The following is a 12,356-nucleotide window of genomic DNA, read 5'->3' on the forward strand; positions in this document are numbered from 1 at the left end:
TCAAGGGTCGAGGGTTCTAGGGTTCGACGGTCGAGGGTTCGACGGTCGTCGAGAGGTCGAGGGTTCGAGGGTTCTAGGGTCGAGGGTTCTAGGGTCGAGGGTTCAAGGGTTCGAGGGTCGTTGAGGGGCCGAGGGTTCGAGGGTCGAGGGTCGTCGAGGGGGTCTAGGATTACCGAGGGGTCGAGTGTTTGCCTAGTGTCAAAGGATCGAAGAAACCCAAGGCTTCATCATTAGCCAGAAGTAACCGGGGCATGATGGTACGAAGTTCTCCAAAGTTATTTTGGAACGGAGTCCCGGATGGGATAATCCGCCTTTTGGTTCGAATTTCAGCAAAGGCCTTCCAAATAGCGATATTAGGAAGGCTCTTGCTGTACTTTGTACCAAAAAGCGAATTATCCTATCTGGGATTCCGTTCCAGAATAACTTTGGAGAACTTCGTACCATCATGCGCCTGTTACTTTCGCCTAATGATGAAGACATGGTTTTGTTGAATCCTTTGACACTAGACCCTAGAAGCACTGCCGAGGCCACCCAAATTTACCAAGTTAAAAGAGCATTGTCGTCGAGGCCACCCCGAACCCTTGAAGCGTTGCCGAGGCCACCCCAAACCATAGAGAAGCGTTGAGGCCACTAATTAATATAATTCCTTGTTGTGATTAGCTATAGCTAGGTCTACGTTTGCCACTAATATATCCATCTGTCATGTTTGTATAATAATAGCCATGTTGTAATATTTGCAGAAACTATGGAGCACGGCCGAGACGAGGAAGCAGAACAGGTGTTGGGGGACATAATCGCAGTCGGAGGTGATGTCATGTCATATCTGAACGAAACCGATGGTCTGGAAAGAGACGGTGAGGCAGGCTATGGTTATCGAACAACGGAGGAGGAAGGACATGATTATGATGGCTCCGGTGACCGAATGCCACGGCAAGAAGGAGACCGTGATGACGGCTCCGGTGACCAAACAAAGTCCCGCCAGGTATATATATTAATTAAGCCCGTGCTGACTAGCTAATTGATGCATTCATTGTTTTGGTATCTACACATATTAACTCTGGTCTTTCTTTTTTTTCTAGCCCTCCAGATAGAGCACAACTTCCGTAAAGAGACGAAACCCGAAGAAAAAGTTGCATTGGGATGAAAGGTTCACAATCACAGCAATCGTGCGCGATGGCTTACCGATTGAACCCCTCCGGACCAAGGATGCATTTACTGCTCAGTGCTGGGTTCTTGTTAGGGACATGATCCTGATCAACATCGAGCTGTGGAATGAGCCTAGAAGGAAGAGCTTCAAGTTTCTTTTGTCGAAGATAGACAAAAAGAGGCTCTTTGGAAAGCGCTGAAGGTAAATTTCACCCTACCAGAAGAGGAGGATCTAGAGAATGCAGTTATAGGGCCATTGATCAAGTCCTGTGCTCTCAAGAAGATGGCAGATCTATTCAGGAGGTGGAAGAATGAGCTGAAAGCAAAGTTTGTCGACCAAAAAAAGACACCAGAATTCTTCGGCCGGTATGAGAAGCTCATAGATCAATAAGACACATTTGTGGCCAACAAGACATTAGAGAGGAGTAAGAGGATGCCAGTGACAAACAAGATAAATGCTGTGAAGAAGGAGCATCACCATCGCATGGGGTCAGGTGGCTACCTCAAAGCCCGACCATTATGGGCCAAGGTTGAGAATGACCTGCTTGATAAAGGGGTCGAACTAGAGACATTGAACTGACCGGACCATTGTAGGACTTGGTTCTTCGGGGTTGGCGGAACCATGGACCCTGTAACAGGGGAGTGCGTTTGGACGAGCGAGAAACTGCGAATACCCATCACGAAGCTTCAGGACTATATCGTCGCAGCGCGGGAAGGGAGGTTCGTTCCAGACAGAGAGAAGGACGAGCTCACAATGTCCCTCGGGAATCTTGAGCACCCTAGACGGACACGAGGCACGTCAGGATCCGTTCCGTGGAAGGGTAGGTTTCCGGACGCAGGCGGTTACAAATGCCAAGAGAGGAGGAGGAAAGTGGAGCAGAGCAAACTACAGGAGTTGCACGCAAGGGTACGGAAGCTAGAGGAACAAGAAGTAGTTTGAAGCAAGCGACCTGCCGAAGCTACCCCGTCATCTCAGCGGAGAAGCACCATGGCTTCCACCGAGCTGCTTCAGCTGGATCCTCTCTTCACTGCTCCTTCTATCTACCCCGTGGATGCTATCACGAAGTCTCAAGATTGCCACCTTATGACGCAATGGCAGAACTATAAAGTCAAGGTGGCTGTCGGCTCTGTTCGACCTCCTGAAACTGGCGCCAATTTTCACTACCGTCCAATTCCAGAAGGATATGCTAGGGTGATGGTGGACGATATAACGGAGGGATTTGAGGAGCTCATGCTTGACCACCCTACCGATGAAGGGGAGACTCGGCTGGGTTCTGCTCTCAAGACTCCATGCCTATGGTGGAAGGAGCTCAACAACCTTCCGAACTGGACGCCTCCGCCTCCTCCTCCTCCTCCGGCGAGTAAGGCACTCCGCCTCCTCCTCTGCCTGCTCCTCCGGCGAGTGATGAGGGCACTCCGCCTCATTCTCCGGCACATGGCGGCACTCCGCCTCCTTCTCCGCCTGCGCCGGCGCACCCGACCAGCCAGCCTCCTCCTTCTCCGCCTCGTCAGCAAGGGCGCAAGAGACCCGCCGCCGCTCTGGTTTCTCCGGTGCATCGTAGTCGTTCTCCTCCGCCTCGTAAACAATGAAAGAAGACAGCCGCAGCCGCTCAGCCTACTCTGATGTCTAGCAGTACAGCCAGAGGCGGGAGGCAATACAGATTCGGTCCATCTCTCAAGACTCCAGAGAAGTTACCATACGAGATGACCGAATAGGAAAACATGGATATCTGTCAAGCCCAAGTGAAGGACTACTTCGAAACGCAAAGAGCTAAGAGACATCCACCTCCGAAGGAGAAGGTTGATCCGGTGAAAGCGAAGCACACTTTGGATGCCCTGCAGCGACCACCACCGTCTCCACCACAAACCAACTATGAGCGCATTGCTGAAACGACATATAAGGAAGTGAAGCGGTCGGGAATTACTTGCAGTGACAAAAGGTTACAAGAATGAAGAAGTGGGAAAAAAAATCCCCAGCTCGGCGAACAAGCGAACCAATCATGCCCCCCGCTCAAGGTGTCTAGCGATATACTCGCTAATCATCCAGGGATATTGCCCGGTACCAATCCTGCAGATTACGTGCACGACGATGATGCACATTTTGAGATAATGGAGGTGGACGCATTCAAATACGAGTACGGGAAGCCTCTCGTCGAAGATGGAACTACTCTAACAACGATGATGCGAAGATTCCTTGATTGGTACATGGAAACCTGCAGAAAGTCTGCAGAGAAAAAAATTGATACTTTGACAATGAAAGTTAAAGAGGATCAACACGACCTCGTTGGAATTGAGGAGTTGTATTTTCCATTTGAGGAGTTCTTCCAGTTTTTCAATCAAAAGGCCCTCGATAAATTAACGGTCATTTGCTACTGTCTTTAAGTACTACTTCTGTCATTAAGTCTCTATATATAGCTCAGCTCTTTCATTGCATGTATATATAATTATCCTCACTATATTGTGCAGATTGAAGATCGTCGAATGCAGAAAAGCTGAAATTTATTATATTGGGTTCATTAACAGAAATCTCATAGATCAATTTACGGTTACATTTCATGCCCAAGAAAACGAGAAGAACTTGCTACGATCATTGGTAATAAATCAAAACAAAGATACAATACTCTTTCCTTATAACTTCAAGTGAGTGTTACTGTCTTGTGCATATTTGGTTTCCCTTAATTATTACTCGAGGTTATAGTAATTAATGTAATTGATGAGTTATTCATGCGTATGGAGTTTCCACTATATTATCGTAGAGATTAAGCTTGACCAGGGACTAGTATAGACTCGAGATGAAAAGATCCCAAGTACTATGCGGACATGTCTAAAATGCTCGAGAAGTAAGTTGAATCGATCATCATCGCACCATATCGGCAACTTTGTTCATTTCATTATATTAATCTTTTTCTTTGTCTCATAGGGTTTGGAAAGTATTCACCGTACAAGTTCCGGGACTGCCGCGGGATCTGAGATGGAATTACCCGAAAGTAAGTACTACTAGCTAGCTAGTTCCGCGCATCTCCCGTTGATTCTAGCTACTTTCATCAATGCCATTTATAATGCTTCATTATCAGTTTGATTGACCTCTATTTCTCGTAAAGTGCTTGTGGCAGGAAGCCGAGAATAATTACTGTGGATACTACGTCTGCGAGTTCATCTATAATGTGACGTCCAAGAATAGGTGGGGTTACTCTAAAAGACTATAAGAAGTGCATAAGAAAAAATATTCACAAGTTTATTTTATTACCATCATTTCTGTTCAGTTTCATTCATATATATGTATCGACCCCCATCTTGAAATTAGATGTGGTAGATGCGGGATGAAGTCCTACCACAAGATCGCATGCGAGCAATTCAAGAGGAATTGGCTGGATTCTTTCTTGACCATGTCATCAATAAAGCCGGAGAATACCACCATGCATGTGGAACTTGAGTTCATATGTTAGGGTATTGTAAGAGATCTTACACATTGTATATATATATATATATATATATATGTAGCTAGTAGCGTCGGTAAGATATACGAAAACTTGTTATTCGACCAATCACTCGGAGAAGGAGAGGTCGATCACTTCTCTCTATATATGTTCATGATGATCTTCTATACTTAACAGTTTCCTTCATTTGCTTACTAGCTAGTGATGTCTACTACACACCCTTCTTCTTGTAGACGTTGTTGGGCTTCCAAGTGCAGAGGTTTGTAGGACAGTAGCAAATTTCCCTCAAGTGGATGACCTAAGGTTTATCAATCCGTGGAGGCGTAGGATGAAGATGGTCTCTCTCTCAAGCAACCCTACAACCAAATAACAAAGAGTCTCTTGTGTCCCCAATATTGTATAGGTGCACTAGTTCGGCGAAGAGATGGTGATACAAGTGCAATATGGATGGTAGATATAGGTTTTTGTAATCTGAAAATATAAAAACAGCAAGGTAACAAGTGGTAAAAGTGAGCATAAACAGTATTGCAATGCTAGGAAACAAGGCCTAAGGTTCATACTTTCACTAGTGCAAGTTCTCTCAACAATAATAACATAATTGGATCATATAGCAATCCCTCAACATGCAACAAAGAGTCACTCCAAAGTCACTAATTGCGGAGAACAAATGAAAAGATTATGGTAGGGTACGAAACCACCTCAAAGTTATCCTTTCTGATCTATCTATTCAAGAGTCCGTAGTAAAATAACACGAAGATATTCTTTCCGTTCGATCTATCATAGAGTTCATAGTAGAATAACACCATAAGACACAAATCAACCAAAACCCTAATGTCACCTAGATACTCCATTGTCACCTCAAGTATCCGTGGGCATGATTGTACGATATGCATCACACAATCTCGGATTCATCTATTCAACCAACACAAAGTACTTCAAAGAGTGCCCCAAAGTTTCTACCAGAGAGTCAAGACGAAAACGTGTGCCAACCCCTATGCATAAGTTCACAAGGTCACTGAACCCGCAAGTTGATCACCAAAACATACATCAAGTGGATCACGTGAATATCCCATTGTCACCACAGATAAGCATAACAAGACATACAGCAAGTTATCTCAAATCCTTAAACACTCAATCTGATAAGATAACTTCAAAGGGAAAACTCAATCCATTAAAAGAGAGTAGAGGGGGAGAAACATCATAGGATCCAACTATAATAGCAAAGCTCGCGATACATCAAGATCGTGCCAAATCAAGAACACGAGAGAGAGAGATCAAACACATAGCTACTGGTACATACCCTCATCCCCGAGGGTGAAGTACTCCCTCCTCGTCATGGAGAGCGCCGGGATGATGAAGATGGCCACCGGTGAGGGATCCCCCCTCCGGAAGGGTGCCGGAACAGGGTCCCGCTTGGTTTTTGGTGGCTACAGAGGCTTGCGGCAGCGGAACTCCCGATCTATTCTGCTCCCGGAAGGTTTTAGAGTATATGGACATATATAGGCGAAAGAAGTCGGTCAGGGGAGCCTCAAGGGGCCCACGAGGGTGGGGGGCGCGCCCAGAGGGGGGCACGCCTCCCTGCCTTGTGGCCACCTCGAACCTTCCCTTGCTTCAACTCCAAGTCTCCTTGATTTCTTTCGTTCCAAAAATAACTTTCCCGAAGGTTTGATTATGTTTGGACTCCGTTTGATATTCCTTTTCTGCGAAACATTGAAATAGGCAAAAAACAACAATATGGGTTGGGCCTCCGGTTAATTGGTTAGTCCCAAAAATAATATAAAAGTGTATAATAAAGCCCATTAAAGAATTAAAATAGATAATATAATAGCATGAATACTTCATAAATTATAGATACGTTGGAGACGCATCAGCATCCCTGAGGGAGTCCTGGACTAGGGGGTGTCCGGATAGCCGAACTATCATCATCGGCCGGACTCCAAGACTATGAAGATACAAGATTGAAGACTTCGTCCCGTGTCCGGATGGGACTTTCCTTGGCGTGGAAGGCAAGCTTGGCGATACGGATATGTAGATCTCCTACCATTGTAACCGACTCTGTGTAACCCTAGCCCTCTCCGGTGTCTATATAAACTGGATGGCTTTAGTCCGTAGGACGAACAACAATCATACCATAGGCTAGCTTCTAGGGTTTAGCCTCCTTGATCTCGTGGTAGATCTACTCTTGTAATACCCACATCATCAATATCAATCAAGCAGGACGTAGGGTTTTACCTCCATCAAGAGGGCCCAAACCTGGGTAAAACATCGTGTCCCTTGTCTCCTATTACCATCCGCCTAGACGCACAGTTCGGGACCCCCTACCCGAGATCTGCCGGTTTTGACATCGACATTGGTGCTTTCATTGAGAGTTCCTCTGTGCTGTCGCAATCAGGAGGGATGCCTTTTCCCGTCTTTAAAGACGGCGCCATCGTCAAGGGAGCTTTGGCCCCCGGCCAAACTATCTGGCTAGGCGGTTTTCTCATGACCGCCTGTTCCGCCGCCGCTCCGACAATGACCTCTCGAGTCATCAAAAGCGATCTTCACGTCAACTTGGAATTCGCCGAGCAGCTAGATCCGATGGAGCTCTCCTCCGGAAATGAGCTCTTGGATCGTATCGCCGCCCTGGGAGTCGCCACGGACTACGATCAGATTGCGCTTAAAACCTATCCGAGAGAAATTAATTCTCCCCAGGCTACCCACCACGTTGTCATGGTAGAGGAACAACGCGGCGACTCTTCCTCTATGTTAAAGACCAGTTATGTCCCGATTCCCGATCCCTTCATGCCGGATTCCCGCGGATGGACGGATGTCAATCAAGTACTGAACCTAAAGTCAGGCATATGACCAGATTTGTTGGATAACATCCAGCAACCCAAGCTTCCAAATCCGGAAACTTCTCGGCCTTTGAGCCTCAGATCGGGCGGGGTTCCGAATTTAATTCCGCCCACCCACCCAAACATAAGCGATCTATCTCAAATACGGCAAGAGCCCGATGAAACAGTACATCACTACTGGGCCAGATTCTTCCTGGTCATGGACAGGATAAAAGACTGCTGTGAGGAAAGCGCAATCTCAATTTTCTACAACAATGGCACGGACAAGGGAATCATGAACGCCATAAGTCGTCGCGAAGTTACACGCTTCGCCGATCTGGAGACCATAGAATAAAAATACTGTGCGATGGAGAGTGCCTGGAAAACCGAAACTAGGTTTTGGGACAATCCGGCCCTGAATACAACCCTAGTTCGAAATAAAAGGGTGCGTCATACTCAAGCACCTGGGTTAAAAACCAAAAAGCAAAAAAAAACCCCTAAAGGGCACGGAACCGTACTGGAGGGATGGCTCAACGGACCCTGTAAAATCCACAGTACGGAGGGCGCCACTCCAACACATAGCCTTCGAGCATGTTGGATACGGCAGGTGGCCAAAAGTGGCGAAGGCTTTCTAGCCTAGGGCAACCAGCCCAACAGTACCAGTACGGTATTAACAGTCTTCGAGACTTTCGCATCAAATAACATGCGGAAACGAACAATCCGCAGCCTCACCGAAGTCTACCAAGTAGAAACAACAAATCCATGGAGCGACACGGCTATCACCTTCAATGCCAGCGACGAACCTAAATTCCGAACAGCTCGAGCACCAGCCGCATTGGTCCTCAGTCCGATAGTGGACGGCTTTTGTCTTACCAAGGTACTCATGGATGGCGGCAGCGGATTAAACCTCATCTACGAGGAAACCCTCCAAAAAATGGAAATTGACTGGAGCCGCATTGAGCGAAGCAGCACAACCTTCAGAGGAATAATCCCTAGTCGAGAAGTATGTTGCACAGGAAAAATCACACTAGACCTAGTGTTCGGCTCGCCGGACAATTACAGGTCCGAAGAGGTCACGTTCCAAGTGGCCCCACTCGGCAGCGGATATCACACCTTGTTAGGGCGAGAGGCATTCACAATCTTCCAAGCTATACCCCATTACGGGTACATGAAGGTCAAAATGCCCGGGCCCAATGGAATAATCACTCTTGTCAGTGATCCAGATGTAGCACTCCGCATTGCAAATAAGACAGCCGCACTGGCCCAAGAGGCATTATCCGAAGCCCTAGCGGCAGAGGAACTCACTTCACTGCGCTCCACGGTGGATAGGGATGATGTGACACTCGATAAGAGGTCTAAGTCCACCTCTTTTAAACCAGCAGACGAAATAGTCAAATTCCAGGTCCATCCAACGGACCCTACAAAGACGGCCTCCATTGGAGCACAATTAAATCCTGATGTAGAAGCCGCACTATGAGAATTCCTTCAGGAAAATTGGGACATTTTTGCCTGGCACCCTTCAGACATGCCAGGAATCCCACGCAGGCTGGCAGAACACAGCCTAAATATCCTAAAAGGATTCAAGCCAGTCAAACAGGCTCTTCGGCGATTTTTCGAACCCAAAAGACAGGAAATGGGAGAGGATCTAGCCAAACTCTTAGAACCCGGATTCATCAGAGATATAAAACATCCGGACTGGCTAGCCAACCTGGTAATGGTACCAAAAAAGGACAAATCCTGGCGCCTTTGTGTCGATTTCAAGGACCTTAACAAGGCCTGCCCAAAGGACCCTTTCCCTCTCCCTCGCATCGACCAAATCATCGACGCCATCGCAGGGCACGATTCATTGTGCTTCCTCGAGGCATACTCCGGATACCATCAAATCAAGATGGAGGAGAAAGACCAGGCCGCAACAGCATTCACTACTCCGTACGGACCATTCTGCTTCAACACAATGCCATTCGGACTCAAAAACGCCAGTGCAACACATCAGCGCATGATTCAGACATGTCTGGCCACCCAGATAGGCAAAATAGTGGAGGCGTACGTAGACGATGTGCTCGTTAATACCAAACACGTCGAAACTCTAATAGACGATTTGAGGCTTACATTCGACAACCTCCGAGCATACGACATTAAGCTCAACCCGGAAAAATGTGTTTTCGGCATACCAGCCGGAAAGCTCTTGGGCTTCATTGTATCCGGTAGAGGAATTGAAGCAAACCCAGCCAAGATCCGGGCTCTGTCACAATTGGATATTCCAAAAGACCTCAAACAAATACAAAAATTGACGGAATGCGTGGCGGCTCTAAGCCGCTTCATCTCCCATTTGGGAGAAAAGGCGCTGCCCCTCTATCACCTCCTCCGGCGCACCGAACACTTTGAATGGACGGATGCTGCCACGGTCGGACTCGAAAAAATTAAGGCCATATTGGCAATAAATCCGGTCCTGGCCGCGCCCAACTTGGGCGAACCTATGTTATTATATATCGTGGCAACAGATCAAGTTGTCAGCGCCGTACTCGTCGTCGAACGAGAAACAGAAGGGAAAAAATTCCCTCTTCAAAAACCAGTGTACTACGTATCCACTGTCTTAACACCATGCAAGTCCCGGTACCCACATTATCAAAAGATAGCGTACGCGGTGTTCATGGCATCCTGGAAGCTGCGACACTACTTTCAAGAGTGTTCCATAACGGTGGCCTCCGAAGTACCTCTCAACGATATTATAAATAATCGCGACGCGACTGGCAGGATTGCAAAATGGGCCATTGAGCTCTTACCATTTGACATAACCTACAAACCACGGCGAGCTATTATGTCGCAAGTTTTGGCTGACTTCATCGCCGAATGGACCGAAGCCGAACTCCCTAAAGAGTACGGCGCATACTCCAATTGGATCATGCATTTCGATGGCTCCAAAATGTTGGCTGGCTTGGGGGCTGGTGTCGTCTTGATGTCCCCAACCGGAGACACAGTCCAATACGTACTTCAAATAATGTACACGGACTCCAAAAATGCAGCCGAATACGAGGCCCTTCTACATGGCCTCCGGATGGCAATCTCCATGGGTATTCAACGCCTAGAGGTGCGCGGGGATTCCAACCTCGCAATATCCCAAGTAAATGGAGACTTTGACGCCAAGGATCCGAAAATGGCAGCCTACCGTAACGCCGTCCTAAAAATGTCAGCCCGGTTCGAAGGACTCGAATTCCACCATGTAGCCCAGGATAATAACCAGGCAGCAGACATGTTAGCACGCATCGGCGCAAAACGCGACGCCGTCCCTCCAAACATCTTCTTGGAACGGCTCTTTAAGCCATCCGTATTATGGTAAGAGGAGTCCGGAAATAACAACCCGGAACCAACTGCACCACCCAACACAGAACATTCTGACACAATCGGTGGCTCAGCCAATGAAATAACACCTTTAGCCCACGAAATAAGGGCAATAATTGCCCCATGGATGGAACCATTCCTAGCCTACTTAATCAGGCAGGAACTTTCCAAAGACCAAAATGAGGCCCGCTGCATAGTTCGGTGATCTAAAGCCTACAAGGTCCATGAGGGAGAACTTTATAAGAAAAGCACAACCGGAGTCCTTCAAAGGTGTATCTCCAAAGAGGAAGTGCGAAATCTCCTGGCTGAAATTCACGCCGGACTTGGCGGGCACCACGCTGCAGCCCGGGCCCTTGTAGGCAAGGCCTTCCGTATAGGATTTTATTGGCCGACAGCCCGGGCAGATGCTCAGGACTTAGTCCAACGATGCGTTGGTTGCCAGCTCTTTGCTAATCAAAGCTACATGCCACCCACCGCCCTCAAAACTATATCCATCACTTGGTCGTTCGCGGTCTGGGGGCTTGACATGGTTGGACCCCTTAAAGGGGGAACCCACAAGCACAAATACTTATTGGTCATGGTGGACAAATTCACCAAATGGATAGAGGCCAAGCCGGTTAAAACGGCAGAATCCGGACCTGTGATAGACTTCATATCCGGGGTAGTACACCGTTTTGGCGTCCCCCACAGCATCATCATTGATAACGACACGAATTTCACGGCCGACGAGGTTAAACTCTGGTGCAAAAACATGGTCATCAAGCTCGACTACGCTTCAGTCTACCACCCTCAAACTAACGGTCAAGTGGAACGAGCAAATGGTCTAATCATAAGCGGCATTAAACCCAGATTAGTGCGGTCCCTCACAGAATCTAACACGCACTGGGTAGAGGAGCTCGACTCCGTACTCTAGGGGCTGCGGACCACGCCAAACCGCACTACCGGATTCACACCATTTTTTATGGTATACGGCGCCGAGGCAGTTTTGCCCTGCGATATAATTCATGACTCACCTCGCGTGCGCATGTACGAAGAAAGAGAGGCCGAGTTGGATCGGCAGGACAGTTTGGACGCCTTAGAGGAGGAGCGCGACGTGGCAAAATCCCGTTCAGCATTCTATCAGCAGCAGGCTCGAAGATATCAAAGCAGAGAAGTACGGGCCAAAACTTACAATGTTGGCGAGCTAGTTCTACGCCTGCCGGACAAGAAAAAGGACAAACTTAAGCCCAAGTGGGAAGGCCCCTTCATCATCGACCAAGTCCTTACCGGCGGTGCATACCGTCTACGCAACGCATCAAACAACCGACTCGAGCCAAACCCATGGAACGCAGCCCGTCTCCAAAGATTCTACGCCTAGTGCCGGATTCAGAGTTCGTCTCCTTCCTCCGTCCACCTTTCATATTTTTTTGCTGTCTTTGTTTTCCCTCCTTTTTCCTCCCTCTTTCAGTACAAGCCTCTTGAGGGCTGATCCGCGCTTTGTTCGCACTCACTCGATGTGCTACTCGCACTCGCTATACCTGGGGGCTTCTTTAACAGAAGCTTATCTTTATGGGCTCCATGCCCAACACATGTGTCATACTTCCGCATGGACCTTTTACTCACCATTATATGCATCGATATG

The sequence above is a fragment of the Triticum dicoccoides genome, chromosome 2B, assembly GCF_002162155.2.
Source record: "Triticum dicoccoides isolate Atlit2015 ecotype Zavitan chromosome 2B, WEW_v2.0, whole genome shotgun sequence".
Lineage (NCBI taxonomy): Eukaryota > Viridiplantae > Streptophyta > Magnoliopsida > Poales > Poaceae > Triticum > Triticum dicoccoides.